Source organism: Callorhinus ursinus, unplaced genomic scaffold (assembly GCF_003265705.2).
Source record: "Callorhinus ursinus isolate GAN/ISIS: 27379988/994484 unplaced genomic scaffold, GSC_fseal_2.0 scaffold16, whole genome shotgun sequence".
Classification (NCBI taxonomy): Eukaryota; Metazoa; Chordata; class Mammalia; order Carnivora; family Otariidae; genus Callorhinus; species Callorhinus ursinus.
The window spans coordinates 2,815,279-2,834,318 of NW_027397078.1; positions in this window are offsets into that span (position 1 = coordinate 2,815,279).

Here is a 19,040-nt window from a genome sequence, read left to right on the forward strand (position 1 = left end):
ACTATTTAGGAATAGAGTTGGTACGGATTTTGAGAGATTAGTCATAGATGACCACGTTGAAGAGGCGAGGGAAGTGTGGACCTGGAATGGGGCACAGAGCAGGGTAATGTGTGAAGGCGTTGCAGGGTAAAAACAAATTTTTCAAAAGTTGAATTTTCCCTGGTGTCAAAAGTGAACGAGGCTTTCCATCCTCTCTTCTCTTAGAGCATTTCCTTTAGAAAACTTGTAAAATCTTTTCCCCGTCCCTTCCAGATGCATGTAAATCTTGTAAAAAGCTAAATAGGCCTCCTGCCAGTTTCATTACCCAGGAATGTTGTTCTTAAGGGCCTTGGAGCCATCTCTGAAATGTAAACATCAACGAATCTAGCATCCTTATCTCCTCGTCTCCGTAGGAATTTGACCTAGGCTCTTGGCCCCAAGTTGTTATCTGCTTGTCAAAGAGATAGGTGTTTTATTTCTCCTTTGGGTAAGGGCAGATGGCTACCCCGATCTCCAGGTGAATTGGAGATGAACTATGTATAGCAAACGGTGCTGTCAAGTTCTCTTGCTCGAGGACAAATTGTCCTTCTTGAGAACGTGTATCTAACGGGTTATAGCTGCCTGGCTGCGTAAAAGATGAGGTTTCTTTCTGTCTTTGAGAGCTCTTTAGGGCATTGCTTGAGTTGCACATTGCAGTCTGGTTTAATGTTTATTCGAAAATAAAACTATCATTCTTTTCTACCTTTGTGGAGAGGATTCACAGGCTGGCACGAGATTTTATTATTTAATTATTTCCCCGACAGTGTGAATTGCCTGTGGTGTTTGAACTGGCTACATTCTCCTGTTTGGAGCCTCAGCATCCTTATGGGGTGAAATGGGAAAGAATAGAGAAAAGTCCCTAGGTGCGGAGACGTCAACATGCTTCCACGTGTATTCAAGGTTTCTCTGCCTATAAAGAGAGACGAAAGTTTCGCTTACTAGGCTGTCATATAACCTCCATTTCCCATCGCCCCCATTCTATTTGGATTTTCACCATTCATTGGCAAAAATTAAAAAGACTGACAATAAATACCACATATCGTTGAGAATGTGGAGCAACTGGGACTTTCATGCATTGTCATTAAAGTGGTGAACCACTTTGGAAACAGGTCGGAAGCTTCCTATATAGGTAAACACGTGCAATCCAGCAATCTGACTCCCAAGGTATTCAAAGAAATAAGAACATATGTCCAGTGATGTGCTGGTAAATGTTTAACAACCAGCTCTCCAGGAAAAAAAAAAAACCCTCTAATTTGTAGCATTTCCCAATTATGGTGTAAACACTCCCACCATGACTTATTTCAAGCTACTAATATGATATCACTGAACCACAGTTGAGATTTGCAAAATCGACTCTAGTGAGCCGTCCACAGCATGCGATTGCAGTATGTTCACACAAAAACTTGCACTCAAATGTTCATATTAGCTTTATTCATGATACCAAAAAACTGGAAGCAGCCCAGGTGTCCAGTAACAGAAGAATTGGCAAGAAGCACAAGAATGGGATCATGGAATACGACTCAGCAATGAAAGGAAACAAACTACTTCATATGTCTCTGAATCTCATAGACATAGGGTTGAGTGAAAGAATCCAGACTCAAAGGAGAAATACTGTATTATTCCCTTTGTGTGAAATTCTAAGTCAGGCAAAACTAATCTATAATGAGGGATTTCAGACTAGTTGTTGTCTTACGGGAAAATAACTGGGAAGGGCATGAAGGAACTTTTGGAGGTGACTGGACTGTTCAGTATGCATCTGTCAAAACTCACTGAACTCTGTACAGAAACCGGGGACATTTTATTGTATGTAAACATACCTCATAAATAACGCATGGCAAAAAAAAAAAAATGGCTTCAAACAGAATTCCAAACATCTTGATTTCTTACAAATTCTTATGGGTTAGAGAATTTTTTTTTAAATTCTCTTTTCTGAAATTGAATCCCATTTCTCAGGGCAAGAGCCCTGGCAGCCACCTCAGCACCACAGGGGGTCAGGAACAACTGTTGGAGCTCGGTGAAGGGCTCAAAAATACTCCAACTAAGAGTAATTTCCAGGGTCGGGGGAATACATTTTAAATTTCAATTCATTGAAATATTATTCAGCTATGTCTTTTTTAATGTGTTTAAAAATGTTAATTTCTAGGCAGTATTTAAAGACAGACTTCTGGCTGTGTTGCAGGACCTTTGCAAAAATCCCTCCATAAACTCACTGCGCAGGCGCTGCGGGAAGGTAAGCGGGGGAAGGGATGGATGGTGGGAAGAGGGCAATCTTTTCTCTCCCAAGGACTCATAGACTCACTTCAAACCCATCCCAACTGGCATGACTTCAGCCAAGTATCCCACAGGTCCCTGACAAGCCATGAAGGCCTTTAAAGTGATTTGGGTTTTTATATAACATCACCATCATCATACATTTAAAACCATCAGAAGCACCGTGTATTAAAACCAAAATTAAAACTGGAACTAGCTGATAATGATTTTTTCCAAATTATCCACCTAGAAATTTTAAACGATTTTAAAGTGGTTGTTGGTTTTTATTACTGTTGATTTAAAAGTCTTGGTGCGCCTGGGTGGCTCAGTCAGTTAAACATCTGCCTTCAGCTCAGGTCCGGATCCTAGGGTCCTGGGATTGTGCCCGGGGTTGGGCTACCTGCTCAGTCAAGGAGCCTGCTTCTCCCTCTGCCTGCCACTCCCCGTGCTTGTGCTGTCAAATAAATAGGTAAAATCTTAAAAAATAAAAAAAATAATAAAAGTCTTAGAAACGTGTCTACAAACATATTAAACCACAGGGCGCCTGGGTGGCTCAGTCCCTAAGCGTCTGCCTTTGGCTCAGGTCATGATCCCAGGGTCCTGGGATCTAATCCCACATGGGGCTCTCTGCTCAGCAGGGAGTCTGCTTCTCCCTCTCACTTTCCCTCTGTGCTCTCCCCCCCTCTCAAATAAATAAGTAAAATCTTTAGAAAAAATAATATATAAAATCTGAATTGTTCACCGACTGCTGTTGTGATGCTACCCATTTCGCAGCTGAGCAAACTGAGGTTCAGGCTGCCCTAATTGTAAGGAAAGAAAGGAGAGCTCAGTCCAGGAATTCAAGTTTGATAAAAACTGTTCAACAAGGGTGCAGGCCAGGGACACCTCCTTAAGGAATCTTGGATCCACCCCAGCAGTCCTGACTGCCTGAGGCCCGCCTCTAGAACCTGCCACGCCCATTTCCCAACGCCAACGCCCTTGCCCCCCGCTGCCGCCGCCGGGAGAATGCCACCTCTGAGACCCGATCGCAGTGCCTCCCTCTCAGCTACCCATTTCGGAAGAGATGGCTGCCTATATACACATTTCACTGAGGAGGGAGACTTGGCTGGGGGCCCCTCAGGCCTAACTCAGGACCCTCACCTACGGGCTCCGCTAGGCCCCTGGCGGTCTGCAGGGAGCCACTCCGCGCCCCAGGCCCTCGACAGGCGTCGAGATCAGCCACTGGCAATCGAGAGGAGGGTGGGCTTTGGGATGCCGCGGGCATTGATAGGTTCTACCTCAACCCCGGGCGTTTAAGAATGAAAAGAGAGGGGCCGTCCGGACGCTGAGGAGCCACGGACAAACCAATAGCTACGCACAGGAGGTGGGCTTTGGGCCATCCCAGCCAATGGGAGGTGATGCAAACCCGACACTTGCTACAAACCAGCAACTTAACGTTACATTTAAGTTAATGGCAATGCCCCTGTAATCGATCCATCTAAAGCACAGTGTGGAAGTTTCCACTTCTGAATATTCTTTGAAGAGGTTTTTTTTTAAGATTTTATTTATTTATTTGAGAGAGAGAGAGAGAGAGAGCACATGAAAGGGGGGAAGGTCAGAGGGAGCAGCAGACTCCCCACCACGCAGGGAGCCCGATGCGGGACTCGATCCTGGGACTCCAGGATCATGACCTGAGCCGAAGGCAGCCGCCTAACCAACTGAGCCAGCCAGGCGCCCAGAGATTTTTTTTTTTAATATACAACGCAGGGGTAAGAAGTGTGGGGAGTTTACATGTGAACCAAAACATTACTTTTAACATAAATTTTCCTCATTAAAAAAAAAAAAATCTTTCTAAGAAAATGCATTGAGCAGGAATTTGAGTTTGCTATCCCTATGATCCAAATTGATGAAAAACACACCATTAAACCAACACAGGATTCTTTTGTTTTAAAAAAAATTTTTTAAGTTCATTATATGCTACATATGGCATTCCATGCTTTCATAAATAAATGTGCAGGTTTGTATATTTTCAATCTCCAAATCCAAGGATCAGAGGAGTAAAAAAGAAAAAAAGTCAGTTATTTCTCGATAAAGGGGGGAAAATAATTAAACCAAATAACAGTCCTGTGATTGTTATTAAAAATTTACTCTGATGAGGGAATCCTTTGGTCAGTGTGCTTATCTCTTAGAAATAAAACAAAAGTCAAGTATGAAAATATTTAGTAGTCTAGCAAAAGGATCAATATAAACCTACAAACTAAGCAATGGAACCACCTTTGAGGTGCCATGGACAGTAACATACACCTCTGGTCCTCCTTGTTAGCTCCCTAGGTAGGAACCACAATTTAATATGGTCAGCAGTTATTTTTAAATTTTTTAATTAATTAACTGAACAAACAAACAAAAAGTAATTTCCCCAAAGGAAGTGATTCAGAAGTGTCTACTTTGGATTTCATCAGAAATGCATCTGGTAAAAATTTTCTCAAGATTAACACGTTTATTTCAAGCACATATACACTGACCTACAGGCCCATCGTAGGTGAAAAAAAGTTTAATATCTGCTGGTTTACATCACACATATTTAATAAATTTCTAGTCAATACCTAAAACCGTTGTAAATGAGATTTCACACCAATGTATTCAAGTAAGTTTTCATTATTTCATTCATTAAATGACCCACATGTGTTCTTCACTATATCATTCTTGATACGATACGCATATTATATTTAGTTCTTTGTATATATAATAGAATTCCTCATAGCGTTTATGCCACCTACGTAAATGTTATGTATGGTCATGTGGTCTGAGAAAATCAATTCTACAATTACCTAGAATGCCTTAGGATTTGACCACTTGTCTCGTTAGAGTGTGCGAGTATCCCCATGTCCTGCTGTGTAACTGTGTGACCTTGGACAAGTTGTTTCCTCTCTCCGCATGTCTCAGCCTTATCTTTAATATTTTTTAAGAACTTCTGTCATAGGTTGAAAGACTCTGTGAACTAATCTATATCAAACTTTACACAGTGCCCTCTGCACCGTGACTAAGCAGTAATTATTAGCTACTTCCGTTATCACTATCATCACCATCAGTATTATTAAAGTATTAAAGCAGAGGTGCCTGGGAGGCTCAGTCATTAAGCGTCTGCCTTCGGCTTGGGTCATGATCCCAGGGCCCTGGGATCGAGCCCCGCATCAGGCTCCCTGCTCAGCGGGAAGCCTGCTTCTCCCTCTCCCACTCCCGCTGCTTGTGTTCCCTCTCTCGCTGTGTCTCTCTCTGTCAAATAAGTAAAATCTTAAAAAAAAAAAAAAGTATTAAAGCAAAGATCTATGTCCCCTGGCAGAACTTGTGTGACCGAAGTTCAAGGACATGACAGGATTACAGAAGATTAAATATCCCAAAGAATCCAATATGAAGGCTAGTTTCATTTCAGAAGGCTCAGCCCCAGCACTGACAATGTTTAAGCCATTCTGGGGGCCTGCAGGTAACCAGCTCAGCCTGTGCTAGGGCCTTGAGAATGTCTGCTCCATTTCTTCTTTCCTTTTCCTTTTCGAAGATACCCTTTAGGAGATTGATAAAGTTCCCTTTTATCCTAATTTTCTGGGAGTTTTTATCAAAATGAGTGTTAGATTTTGTGAAATGCTTTTCCGCCATATGGTTTTTTCTTTTAGTTTGTTATTGTGGTTATTGTAGTGCATTCCACTCATTGATTTTCTTTTCTTTTTAAAGATTTTATTTATTTATTTGACAGAGAGAGCACAAGCAGGGGGAGCGGCAGGCAGAGGGAGAGGGAGAAGCAGGCTCCCTGCTGAGCAGGGAGCTGGACATGGGGCTTGATCCCAGGATTCTGGGATCATGACCTGAGCCACCCAGGCGCCCCCATTCATTGATTTTCAAATGCTAAGCCAATTCTACATTTCTGGGATAAACCCCACTTGGTCGTAATGTATTACCATTTTAATATATTATAGAATTTGATTTGCCAAAGTTTTGTTTAGAATTTTTGCATCTATATTACTGAGGGATATTGCTCTGTAGTTTTTTCTTTTTTCTTTTCTGGTAATGTTTTTGTCTGATTTTGGTATGAGGGTAATGCTGGCCTCGTAGGGTGAGTTGGGAGGTCTTGCCACCTCTCCAATTATGGGGAAGAGTTTGTGTAGAATTATTATTTCCTCTTTAATATTTGGTAGATTCACCAGTGAAGCCACCGGCGCCTGGAATTTTCCTTGCAGGAACATTTTCAAGATTTTTTAAAGATTTATTTATTTATTTTAGAGAGTGAGAGCAAGTGAGGGGAGGTCCGGGGACAGATAGCCATGGCCCACCATAAAGATAATCTGGAGGAACTGAAATGGGGTGATCTGGGGGCCTGGGCTGGGAGGCTGAGGGAATTCTGGGTCTCAAGGGGCTTTGGAGGCTCCTTTTGGGGGCAACTAGGGTACCCTGGGTATTGGGGTCTGGAGGGCTGTAGGGATCTTGTGGATCCAAGGATTTTGGGTCTCTGAGGACTTGGAACAGGGTCTCTGAGGACAGGGATTCTCTGCTTGCAGAACAGAAGGATTTAAGCTTGGGAGAAGTCAAGAAGTATAGGTATCCTTGGCCTCACAGGTTTCTAGGGGGCTTACAAGCTTAGAAAGTACTGAGTCAGGGGAAACATGAAGTTCTGGGTATGGAGTTTGACTGGGGGGCTCGATCCCATGACCCATGAGATCATGACCTGAGCTGGACGCTTAACCAGGTGTCCCACGTTGAGTATTTTTTTAAAGATTTATTTGTTTGTTTATTTATTTTAGAGAAAGAGAGAGAGCACGAGCAGGGGGAGGGGCAGACGGTCAGGGAGAGAGAATCCACAAGCAGACTCCCCACGGAGCACGGAGCCTGATGCGGGGCTTGATCCCAGGACCCTGAGATCATGACCTGAGCCGAAACCAAGAGTTGGCCGCTTAACCGACTGACCCACCCAGGCGCCCCATGAATAGAGTATTTTTTTTAAAAGATTTTATTTATTTATTTGACAGAGAGATAGCGAGAGCAGGAACACAAGCAGGGGGAGTGGGAGAGGGAGAAGCAGGCATCCCACTGAGCCAGGAGCCCGATGTGGGACTCCATCCCAGGACCCTGGGATCATGACCTGAGCCGAAGGCAGACGCTTAACCGACTGAGCCACCCAGGCGCCCCATGGATTGAGTATTTTTATGATGATTCTGTTTTATCTCCTTTGTGGACTTAGAAACTTATTATTTTTGTGGTTGCTTTAGGCTTTATAATAAACATATTTAACTTATCATAGTCTACCTCTGAGTGACAATATACCGCTTCATATATAGTATAAGAACCTTACAATGGTATACTTCTATCGCTCCCCTCTTGAGATTTATGCTCTTGCTGTCATGCGTTATATTTTTACATATGTTAAAAACCCCGGGGCACCTGGGTGGCTCAGATAGTTAAGCGTCTGCCTCCAGCTCAGGTCATGATCTCCAGGTCCTGGGATCGGGCCCCGCATCGGGCTCCCGGCTCAGCGGGGCATCTGCTTCTCCCTCTCCCTCAGCCTCTCCCCCTGCTCATGCTCTCTCTCTCCCTCTCTCTGTATCTCTCTGTCTCAAATGAATAAATAAAATCTTTAAGAAAAAAACCCATAACACGTTATTAATGATTATTTTTAAACAGGCAATTATCTTTTAAAGAGATTTAAGTAGGGGCGCCTGGGTGGCTCAGTCAGTTAAGCATCTGCCTTTGGCTCAGGTCATGATCCCGGGGTCCTGGGATCGAGCCCTGCACCCCACATTGGGCTCCCTGCTCAGTGGGGAGCCTGCTTCTCCCTCTCCCCCCGCCGTCAAATAAATAAATAAAATCTTTAAAAAAAAATAAAATAAAGAGATTTAAGTAACATTTTAAAGAGATTTAATTATATGAAATCTTGTTTATTTACCTATATAGTCATTACTTCTAGTCCTCTTCATTCCTTTGTGTAAGTCCTGATTTCTGTCTGGTATCATTTGCTTTCTGCGTGAAGGACATCCTTTAACATTTCTTGTACTGAAGGTCTGCTGGTGATGCATTCTTTCAGCTTTTGTATACCTGAAAGCAACGTTATTTCTCCTACTTTTTTAGAGATTTTATTTATTTGTTTATTTATTTGAGAGAGAGAAAGAGCACAAGCAGGCAGGGTGGCAGAGAGAGAGGCAGACTCCCCCTGAACAGGGAGTCCAGCTCAGCCACCCAGAAACCCCTCTCCTACATTTTTAAAAATATTTTTTAAAGATTTTATTCATTTGTCAGAGAGAGAGAGAGAGAGAGAGAGAGAGAGAGAGAGAGCATGCACACACAAGCAGGGAGAGCAGCAAAGAGAGAAGCAGGCTCCCCGCTCAGCCGGGAGCCCGATGCGGGGCTCGATCCCAGGACCCCGGGATCATGACCTGAGCCGAAGGCAGCTGCTTAACCGACTGAGCCACCCAGGTGCCTGTCACCCCTCTCCTACTTTTTAAAACTAAGGTTTTTTTAAGGTTTTCATTTTGAGATAACGGTAGATTCATAGGCAGCTATAAGAAATAATACAGAGAGGGCGCCTGGGTGGCTCAGTTGGTTAAGCGACTGCCTTTGGCTCAGGTCATGATCCTGGAGTCCCGGGATCAAGTCCCGCATCGGGCTCCCTGCTCAGCAGGGAGTCTGCTTCTCCCTCTGACCCTCCCCCCTCTCATGTGCTTGCTCTCTCTCTCATTCTCGCTCTCTCAAATAAATAAATAAAATCTTTAAAAAAAAAAAGAAATAATACAGAGAGATCTGTGTTCCCTTTTCCAAATTTTCCCCAATGGTAACATCTTGTGAAACTATAGTAAACTATCACAACCAGGAGATCTCCTCAACTCAGGGAGTCCACTGGGCTCCATCTCATTCCCCCGCCCTTTGTGGGGTCTGGAAACTCTCAAGGCAGTAAGCTGGGGCAATCACAGGGCTGACCTTGTTTATCTTCTGTTTCTCAGGGATCACTGCCCTTCATTGCGTGATGTCCAGTATCTTAAAGACCATTGTTTTATTTATATTGTCTGGGATTTTTTGGTTCTTTCAGATAGGAGGTTGTATTTATTCCCTGTTACTTCATCTTGGTTGGAAACAGAAGTGTTTACTCCTTTTCTTAATGACTCCACACGATCTCCAAAACCAAGACCTTGGGTGCTTTTTCCAAAATAATGATCTAACTGGCCAAAGTTTCTTTAAAAGCTGCTGTTTCCCTGAAACTGTCCCCCCCCCCCCCACACACACACACACACACACACACACACTGGCAGAAGTTTCTCTACCCAGAACATTCTTCCTTTTGAGAAGACCTGTCTGTCATCCCTGGGTTTAATTCTGAGTTCACAGTTAAATGCTTGTTATAGAAATAGTCTAGGAGTACCTGTCTGGTTCAGTCAGTGGAGGCTACAACTCTTGATCTCAGGGTTGTAAATCTGAGCCTCACGTTGAGTGTAGAAATATCTTAAATATAAAATCTTTAAAAAAGAGAAAGAAATTGTCTAGGTGTATAATATGCTTCCACATAATATTTCTGTCCAGCTATTTTGAAATACAAATACCTTTAGGCATAGAATGAATATTCTCTGAACCTTCTTTTTTAAAAAAATTTTTAAATTTTTACTTAAAGATTTTATTTATTTATTTGTCAGAGAGAGAGAGAGAGAGAGAGAGAGGGAAAGCACAACTAGGGGGAGCGGGAGCCCAAAGCGGGACTCGATCCCAGTACCCTAGGAACATGACCTAAGCTGAAGGCAGATGCTTAACGACTGAGCCACCCAGGCGTCCCTCTCTGAACCTTCTGAAAAAATTTTCCCATGTTGTAGAATTCCATCATAAGCCTTAATATTTAAAGAGATTTACCAATATATTTATGGAGAACAGGCTCATCTACTACATTCAACTTCTTTATGGAAGAGAATGTGGGCATCCTCACTGTGTGTTATGGACTGAATGTTGTGTCCCCTCAAAATTCCTATGTTGAAACCCTAACCTCCAGTGTGGCTGTATTTGGATATGGGGCCTCTAAGGAAGTCATTAGGGTTAAGTGAGGTCGTAAGAGTGGGGCCCTGATCTGATGGATTAGTGTTCTTCTAGGAAGAAAGAAACACCAGAGAGCACTCATGTATTCTCTTCCCCTCCCCCGCCCGCCCTTCTCCCTCTGCCTCCCTCCCTTCCTGCCCCCTTCTCTCCCCTTCACAAAGAAGAGGTCCTCTGAGCCCACAATGACATGGTTGCTATCTACAAGCCAAAAGAAGAGGTGTCAGAATGAAACCTACCTTGCCAACACTTTGACCTTGGACTTCCAGCCTTCAGAACTGTGAGACATAAATTTCTGTTGTTTAAGCCCCCCCCTCCACAGCCTGTGGTATTTTGTTATGGTGGCTCCAGAAGACTGATACATCATATTTCTCATCCAAGGATGGCGATCTGGGAACATTTCTTTCCCCTAGATTACACATTTCCGTTTCAGACTCACATTCCCGATATCTACATGAGCAAAGACAGTATTATGAAAAGGCATGGAGGGAAACTATTCAAAAATGCCTTTTTATCAGTGATTCTTTTGGGAAATCACGAACAAAGTAACATGTTCTTGGTACTCACAAATGCACGCTTACCTGAAAATCTTTACAATTTTATCGATGATGCCTATTTTTCTAGTCTAAATCTCATTGTATCTCATGGGTGCCCTTTTCCAATACAGAAGGAACAGAGATGTATTGTGGCCTTAATGTAGTGAGGTGTCCCAACTGGGGACCTGCCCTGGCAAAGATAAGTGAGAAAATCAGACCCCTCTTCTTCCCTCCCTAGTCCCAAGGATGAGGAAGCTGAACTTGCCAGGGACAGAATGAGGGGATCTAGACCTGCCTTTTCCAGCAGGGCCTAGCCTAGGTCTCTAAACGTGTGTTCACTCCTTTATTCCTAGTATTGCTCCTCACATAATGTAATTTGTATTGTAATATTAGAAGAATTTTAACTGATGCTAAAGACAAATGGTGCCAAAACTATGGAGAACGCCTCAGAAGGACGAGTTTCTCTCAAAACTTTCTCTTTAAAAGTTTGAGTTTCCCAATCGTGCACTGTTGGTGGGGATGCAAACTGGCACAGCCACTGTGGAAAACAGTATGGAGGTTCCTCAGAAAGTTAAAAATAGAGCTACCCTATGATCCAGCAATCACTCTACTGGGTATTTACCCAAAGAATACAAAAACATGGGCTGCCTGGGTGGCTCAGTCATTAAGCGTCTGCCTTCGGCTCAGGTCATGATCCCAGGGTCCTGGGATCGAGTCCCACATCGGGCTCCCTGCTCAGTGAGGAGCCTGCTTCTCTCTCTCCCACTCCCCCTGCTTGTGTTCCCTCTCTCTCTCTCTGACAAATAAATAAATAAAAATCTTAAAAAAAAAAAAAGAATACAAAAACACTAGTTCAAAGGGATCCATGCACCCCGGTGTTTATAGCAGCATTTTTTACATTAGCCAAGATATGGAAGCAGCCCAAGCATCTATCGACTGATGAATGGATAAAGATGTGGTGTATATATATATATATATATATATAATGGAATATTACTCAGCCATAAAAGAGAATGAAATCTTGCCATTTGTAACAACATGGATGGAGCTAAAGAGTCTAATGCTAAGTGAAATAAGAATGATTTCACTCATATGTGGAATTTAAGAAACAAAACAAATGAGCAAAGGGAAAAAGAGAGAGAGAGACAAATCGAGAAACAGACTCTTAACTACAGAGAACAAACAGATGGTTACCAGAGGGGAGGTGGGTGGTGGGGATTGGGAAATAGGGGATGGGGATTAAGGAGGGCACTTGTGGTGAGCACTGGGTGATGTATGGAAGTGTTGACTCACTATATTGTACACTTGAAACTAAGATAACACTGTATGTTAATGACACTGGAATTAAAATAAAAACTTATAAAAAATGTAAAAGGTTTCTAAAAAGTACCATTTGAAAAATTCAGAAAGGGGGCACCTGGATGGCTCAGTTGGTTAAGCGTCTGCCTTCGGCTCAGGTCATGATCCCAGGGTCCTGGGATCAAGCCCCGTGTCGGGCTCCCTGCTCAGTGGGGAGTCTGCTTCTCCCTCCCCCTCTGCCCCTCCCCCCCCCGCTTGTGCTTTTCTCTCTTTCTCTCTGTCTCAAATAAATAAAATCTTAAGAAAAAGCTTTTAAGGCTCTTAAAACCAACAATTGCTAAACCTGGCAACCTCTATGATACCAAATGTTTTCTGCCGTGCAGGCCCTCTAGTGGCACTATTGAAAGAATTCAACAGGGGCACTAAAAATTTATATTTTCGTAAATATATATTTAAATTGCACGAAATCTGTTGTGTTTATATTGTACTAAAATCTGTTGTGTTTATATTGTACTAAAAATACTATTTCAAGAAGACACAAATCTTTTATTTTTTTTAAAGACTTTATTTATTTATTTGAGAGAGAGAGAATGAGAGACAGCATGAGGGGGAGGAGAGTCAGAGGGAGAAGCAGACTCCCTGCTGAGCAGGGAGCCTGATGCGGGACTCGATCCCGGGACTCCAGGATCATGACCTGAGCCGAAGGCAGTCGCTTAACAAACTGAGCCACCCAGGCGCCCTCTTTTTTTAAAAGATTTTATTTATTTATTGACGGAGAGAGACACAGCGAGAGAGGGAACACAAGCAAGGGGAGTGGGAGAGGGAGAAGTAGGCTTCCCGCGGAGCAGGGAGCCCGACGTGGGGCTCAATCCTAGGACCTTGGGATCATGACCTGAGCGGAAGCCTGACGCTTAACGACTGAGCCACCCAGGCGCCCCACAAATCTTTTATTCTGATATTAAATGTTTCTATTCAGAGTCCTTTTAAATTTTATGTCATACAAAAGAATAAAACAAAAAAGGCTAAGACGTTGAAAACCATTTTTATCCTCAATATGAGGGTTTTATCTTTTTTTAAAAAGATTTTATTTATTTATTTGACAGAGAGAGAGGGGGACAGAGAGAGAGAGAGAGAGAGAGTGCACAAGCCGGGGGAATAGAAGAGGGAGAAGAAGCAGACTGCCTGCCGGGCAGGGAGCCCAACCTGGGGCTTGATCCTAATACCCTGGGATCATGACCTGAGCTGAAGGCGGACATTTAACCGACTGAGCCACCCAGGTGCCTTGAGAGTTTTTTCTTAAAGATTTTGTCAGTAATCTCTACACTCAACGTGGGGCTCGAACTCACAACCCCGAGATCAAGAGTCCCACACTCCACCAACTGAGCCAGCCAGGCGCCCCTCAATATGAGGTTTTAATTCATATAAAAACCCTTACTTTTCTAGAGCACCGATGTTCTTCACAATTAGCAGGCAAATTTTCATGTTTAATCCAAGAGTCTGTGTGCCTTAGTATTTGTACAAACTAATAGAAATCTAAGCTGGGTTAAAGGATTTTTTCCATTTATATCTTCATTCAAAATGTACAGATTTCACAGTAGGCTGAAGCTTTGCAGCTTGACGTGCTACCTAGATACACAATATTAACTATATTATATACAGAAGTTTATTGAAACCATATACCTTGAAGCCAAGGACTCGTCCATCTGATCAGGCAGAGTCACAATGCCTGTCATTTCCTTTTAAAATATGACAGCAGAGGCCACAAGATCGAAAGGTGATCTTGCAAGGTGGGTTTTCTAATAAACAGGCCCTGTGGTGGAGTTTAGTGTGCAGGCTGTTTATTCAGGAATGTTCTTGGCATCAGTGCACATGGAAGCGATGGGAGAGGCCAGATTGGACTGAAGGACGAGTGGAGCTCTTATGGGCAGTCCCTTAGACAGCCTTGGCTGATCACGCCGGAAAGCTCTAGATGGAGGGCGGCCTATCAGAGATTTCCAGAGCTGGGCCAAAGATAGCCAGGCCTTTCTACCCCCTCATTAGTCAGTGACTGGGTGTGGACCACCCTAGGGAGGGCATGGCCTTGTGCAAGATGGCTCTCCGCGGCCATGAGCACCCTTGCAGGGGCGGATGACTGACAGCCGTGCTCCCAGTGCTCCCATCAGCCGGGGCCATTAGTTCTTGCTTGAAGGGACATCTAGGCGCCACATCAGAGTATCCACCATAGGTGGGTTGGGGACTTTTTCTAGCTTTATTGAGGTATAATTGACCATAAAAATTATATATATTTAAAATGGACAATGTAATGATTTGATATACCTATACATTATGAAATGATTACCACAACCGAGCTATTTGACATATCCATCACCTTCCATAGTTATCATCTTTTTTTGGAGGGGGCCTTTTTTAGAGAGTGAGAGAGCATGAGTGGGGAAGGGCGGGGGCAGAGAGAGAGAGAGAGAGAGAGAGAGAGAGAATCCCAAGCAGGTTTCATCCTCAGCACAGAGCCTGACCCTGAGATCACGACCTGAGCCAAAACCAAGAGTCGGACGCCTAACTGACTGAGCCACCCAGGCGCCCCCTTATTTAGATCTATAATGCCTTATGAGTTGATGTTTGGTAGATAGTGTGAAATAGGGAACAAAGTTCAGGTTTTTTTCTGTATAGATATACAACTGGCCCAGAACCATTTATTGAAAAGGCCCACCTTCCCCCAATGCTCTGTAGTAACACCTTGATCATAGATCAAGGTTTTATGCTGGGCATGTTGCCATGCTTTCCATTCAGCTTCGTTTATTTGCTTGTCTACGCCTGCACCATTACCACACTGCCCTAATTTATATACATTCTGACATCTGGTGGAACAAGTCTTCCAAACTTGCTCTTCTTCAAGAAGAACATCTATACATTCTAAGCCCACTTCTAGCAGGTCCTAAAGCAAAAATGCCAACACAGGCCATATGGATATTTAAAAGTTCTAAGTCAATCAGAGAGAGACAATATCATATGGTTTCACTCATCTGTGGAACATAAGAAACAGGGCAGAGGACTGTAAGGGAAGGGAAGGAAAACAGAAGGGGAAGTCATCAGAGAGGGGGGCAAACCATAAGAGACTCTTAACTCTAGGAAATAAACTGAGGGTTGCTGGAGGGGAGATGGGTGGGGGGGTGGGGGAACTGGGCGATGGGGATTATGGAGGGCACGTGATGAGATGAGCACTGGGTGTGATATGAAACTGATGAATCATTGAACACTACATCTGAAACTAATGATGTACTATATGTTGGCTACTTGAATTTAAATTTAAAAAAGAAAAAAAGTTTTAATGCAAACTAAAAATTTAAATAAATATGCAAGAATAACCAATGAATACTAAATGAGAGGGAGGAGTTTGAGTCTACAAAACATCCTACTCATCATCAAAGTGTCTATGTACTATTCTTGCAAGTTTTCTTTTAAATTTAAAATCATTTCAAAATAAACATTTAAAAATGTAAAATAGGGGCACCCACCTGGGTGGCTCAGTCAGTTAAGTGTCTGCCTTCGGCTTGGGTCATGATCTCAGGGTCCTGGGATCCAGCCCCGCATTGGGCTCCCTGCTCAGTGGGGAATCTGCTTCTCCCTCTCCCTCTGTGCCTCCCCCGGCTTGTTCTCTCTCCTCTCTCTCTCTCAAATAAATAAATAAAATCTTTTTAAAAATGTAAAATAGGGACGCCTGGGTGGCTCAGTCATTAAGCGTCTGCTCTCGGCTCAGGTCATGATCCCAGGGTCCTGGAATCAAGTCCCATGTTGGGCTCCCTGCTCAGCAGGGAACCCTGCTTCTCCCTCTGCCTGCTGCTCCCCCTGCTTGTGCGCACTCTCTCTCTCTGGCATATAAATAAATAAAATCTTTTTTTAAAATGTAAAATAAAATATAGTGGGACAGAGAAGAACTAACCCTATCTTGGAACTAGAGAATGCCTACAAACCTACTTATTCTATAAGTACAGCCCACTTATGCATACGTGGGATTTCCATGCCAGCAGTTTTGGCTCCAGGGTTTCCTGGCCTTCCTTCCTGGTGCTCACAGTTAAGCAGAAGACCCAGTGTCCGCAAGGAGTTTGATGAAGGTACCCATCCAGGGGTACTGAGGAAGCAAATGCCTGAAGGGCAGAAGCCAGCTGGGATGGAGACATGAGAAAGTCTCCCTGAAGAATTGTTGAAGAACTAAGGAATGAAGGGGCCTTAGCCAAGTGACAGCTGGGGTTGGGGAGATAGAAGATCTACCAGAGGGAATGAAAATAGTAACAGTGCTAGTTTCCTGAGAAGTAGGGCTTGTGATCTAGATTAGGCAGGCAAATCTTTTTGGGGGGTGGGGGTGGGGAGAGGATTAATGGAATGAAAAGTGCCTGGTACCTAAAAGGCATTTGTAAATATTTGTGGAAAAAAAATAAGTAAATGATCTCCTAATTTAAAACATACTTTAATGATGGAAAGTCACCGGTTTTTTTCCCCTCCTTGAACTCAAGATAAAATTTCTTTCTGGAAAAGTGATCCATTCCTTCTTCACATAAATACATTCTTCCACTTTTTTGTGTCATAAAAATGACCAATTAGGGGCGCCTGGGTGGCTCAATCAGTTAAGTGGCTGACTCTTGGTTTCCGCTCAGGTCATGATCTCAGGGTCGTGAGATGGAGCTGGGTGGGGCTCTGTGCTCAGCACGAAGTCTGCTTGTCCTTCTCCCTCTGCACCCCTCTCTGTCTCTCTCTCTCTCTCTCTCTCTCAAATAAATAAATAAATAAAATCTTTGAAATAAATAAATAATAAAAAATAAAAATTAAAGAAAGACCAATTAGGTAAAGGCTAAATGAGTCATTCTCATGTACATTATTTTATACTGTTCTAAAAATGCTTTTAAGAAAAATTTTAAAAAGTTGGTTCAAATGTTTTGAATTTTTTAAATGTAATTTAATTTAATTATTATTATTTTTGAAGCAGGCTCCATGCCCAACGTGGGGCTTGAACTCATGACCTTGAGATTAAGGGTCACATGCTCTACTGACTGAGCCAGCCAGGCACCCCTTGAATGTTTTTTTTTTAAAGATTTTATTTACTTATTTGACAGAGACAGAGACAGTGAGAGCAGGAACACAAGCAGGGGGAGTGGGAGAGGGAGAAGCCGGCTTCCCCCCCTCCCCCGCCCCATCCCGAGGAGGGAGCCCGATGCGGGGCTCGATCCCAGGACCCTGGGATCATGACCTGAGCCGAAGGCAGACGCTTAAGGACTAGAGCCACCCAGGCGCCCCCCCCGAATGTTTTTGCTAAGCATGTATTTACTTCCTATCTCTTGCTTTTCCCTTTTGTGTTTTCTCTTTTTTTGAAAATGGAATGTTCAGAACAAAAGACATGTGCTACCTTTAAAATCAGGAAAATAAAAGAATGTGGCAAAATCAGCCACAATCTCTTCAGTAATAACCATCATTTACCGTTGTGATGTCTTCCTTTTTAATGTATTCCTCCTAAGCATTCATATTATGTGTCTATATATCTTTCAAATACATTTTTAAAACGAGGCTAGGAATCTTAGGGGAATGAAAGCTGCAATATAAAATACTCGCATGGTAATTCACATAATGGGGATATTTTCCCAAGCTGCTAGTTATTCTTAGAAACCATTTCTTCTGCCTCCTTGATTAAAAGGAAGCACGGAAGCCATCTGTTGTTAGCCAAACAGCTGTAACTGGAAACTGATAGCCCTGTGGGTGGAGTGTGGGAGGTTAGAAGCCCTCATTCCTGATTTCCTAACTGGTGTCTGCAGTGTCTTAAATAGATGCCTGATGGTGGCCCTCTACTGGGCTATGCGCAAAATCCCGGCCAGGGAATTTTCTGGAAGGAAACAGGACATGACCAGTGTAAGGGGAAAATTCTGAGACCCAAAGAAAACAATTAGTTATTCGTTTGATTTTGTACGCATTTTGAAAACTGCTTCGCGGATACAATATTTAGATCATAAAGTTAGCTCATTTCCCCTCTCTCCTTTTTGTGAGCAACACCTGACATGTATTGATGTGTTGTTTATTTTTTAAAGTTAATAACTAAAATCGTACACTTTTATCATCACCCTGGAAAGCAAAACTATGTTATTTTCCAATAGTCATAACTTTATTGTCTTCAGAATCTTAATTACTATTTTTTTAATATTAAAATTCATATCCACCTGGGGGTGGTGAAAAAAAATATGTTTTGTGACTCAGCATTTCCCCCCCCCCCCCGAATCCCTTATCTCCAGCCACACACTGGAGCAGAGAATGTCACAAAACCAGTGGATTAGGTGCTTTGAAACCCTTTGATAAGACTCTCTAGGCATAAATATTGCTATAGGCTTATCCGTTGCTTCTCCTGTAACCAAGTTATAAGATATTAACAAAAGAGAAGAATATGAAAGAGAATACATTCTCGGTCTCAATGTAATGAGATACTTCCACATCCATTAAAACAAAGGCACTAACTTGGAAAGATGCCATTATTCTATTGCCAAGTGAATAAAAATAAGTTGCAAAGCAGTAAGCATTCACTGATCTCATTTTTCTTTTTTCTTTTTTTGCTTTTATTTATTTATTTTTAAAGATTTTATTTATTTATTTGACAGAGAGAGAGACAGCAAGAGAGGGAACACAAGCAGGGGGAGTGGGAGAGGGAGAAGCAGACTCCCGGCTGAGCAGGGAGCCCGATGTGGGGCTCGATCCGAGGACCTTGGGATCATGACCTGAGCCGAAGGCAGACGCGTAATGACTGAGCCACCCAGGCGCCCCTGATCTCATTTTTCTTAAAAAAATTATGTTGGTATAAGAATAGCAAAATGTTCAGAAGCATACACAATTATATTTTTAGGAGGCCTAATTTGGCGATTTTTTTTCCTTTCATGA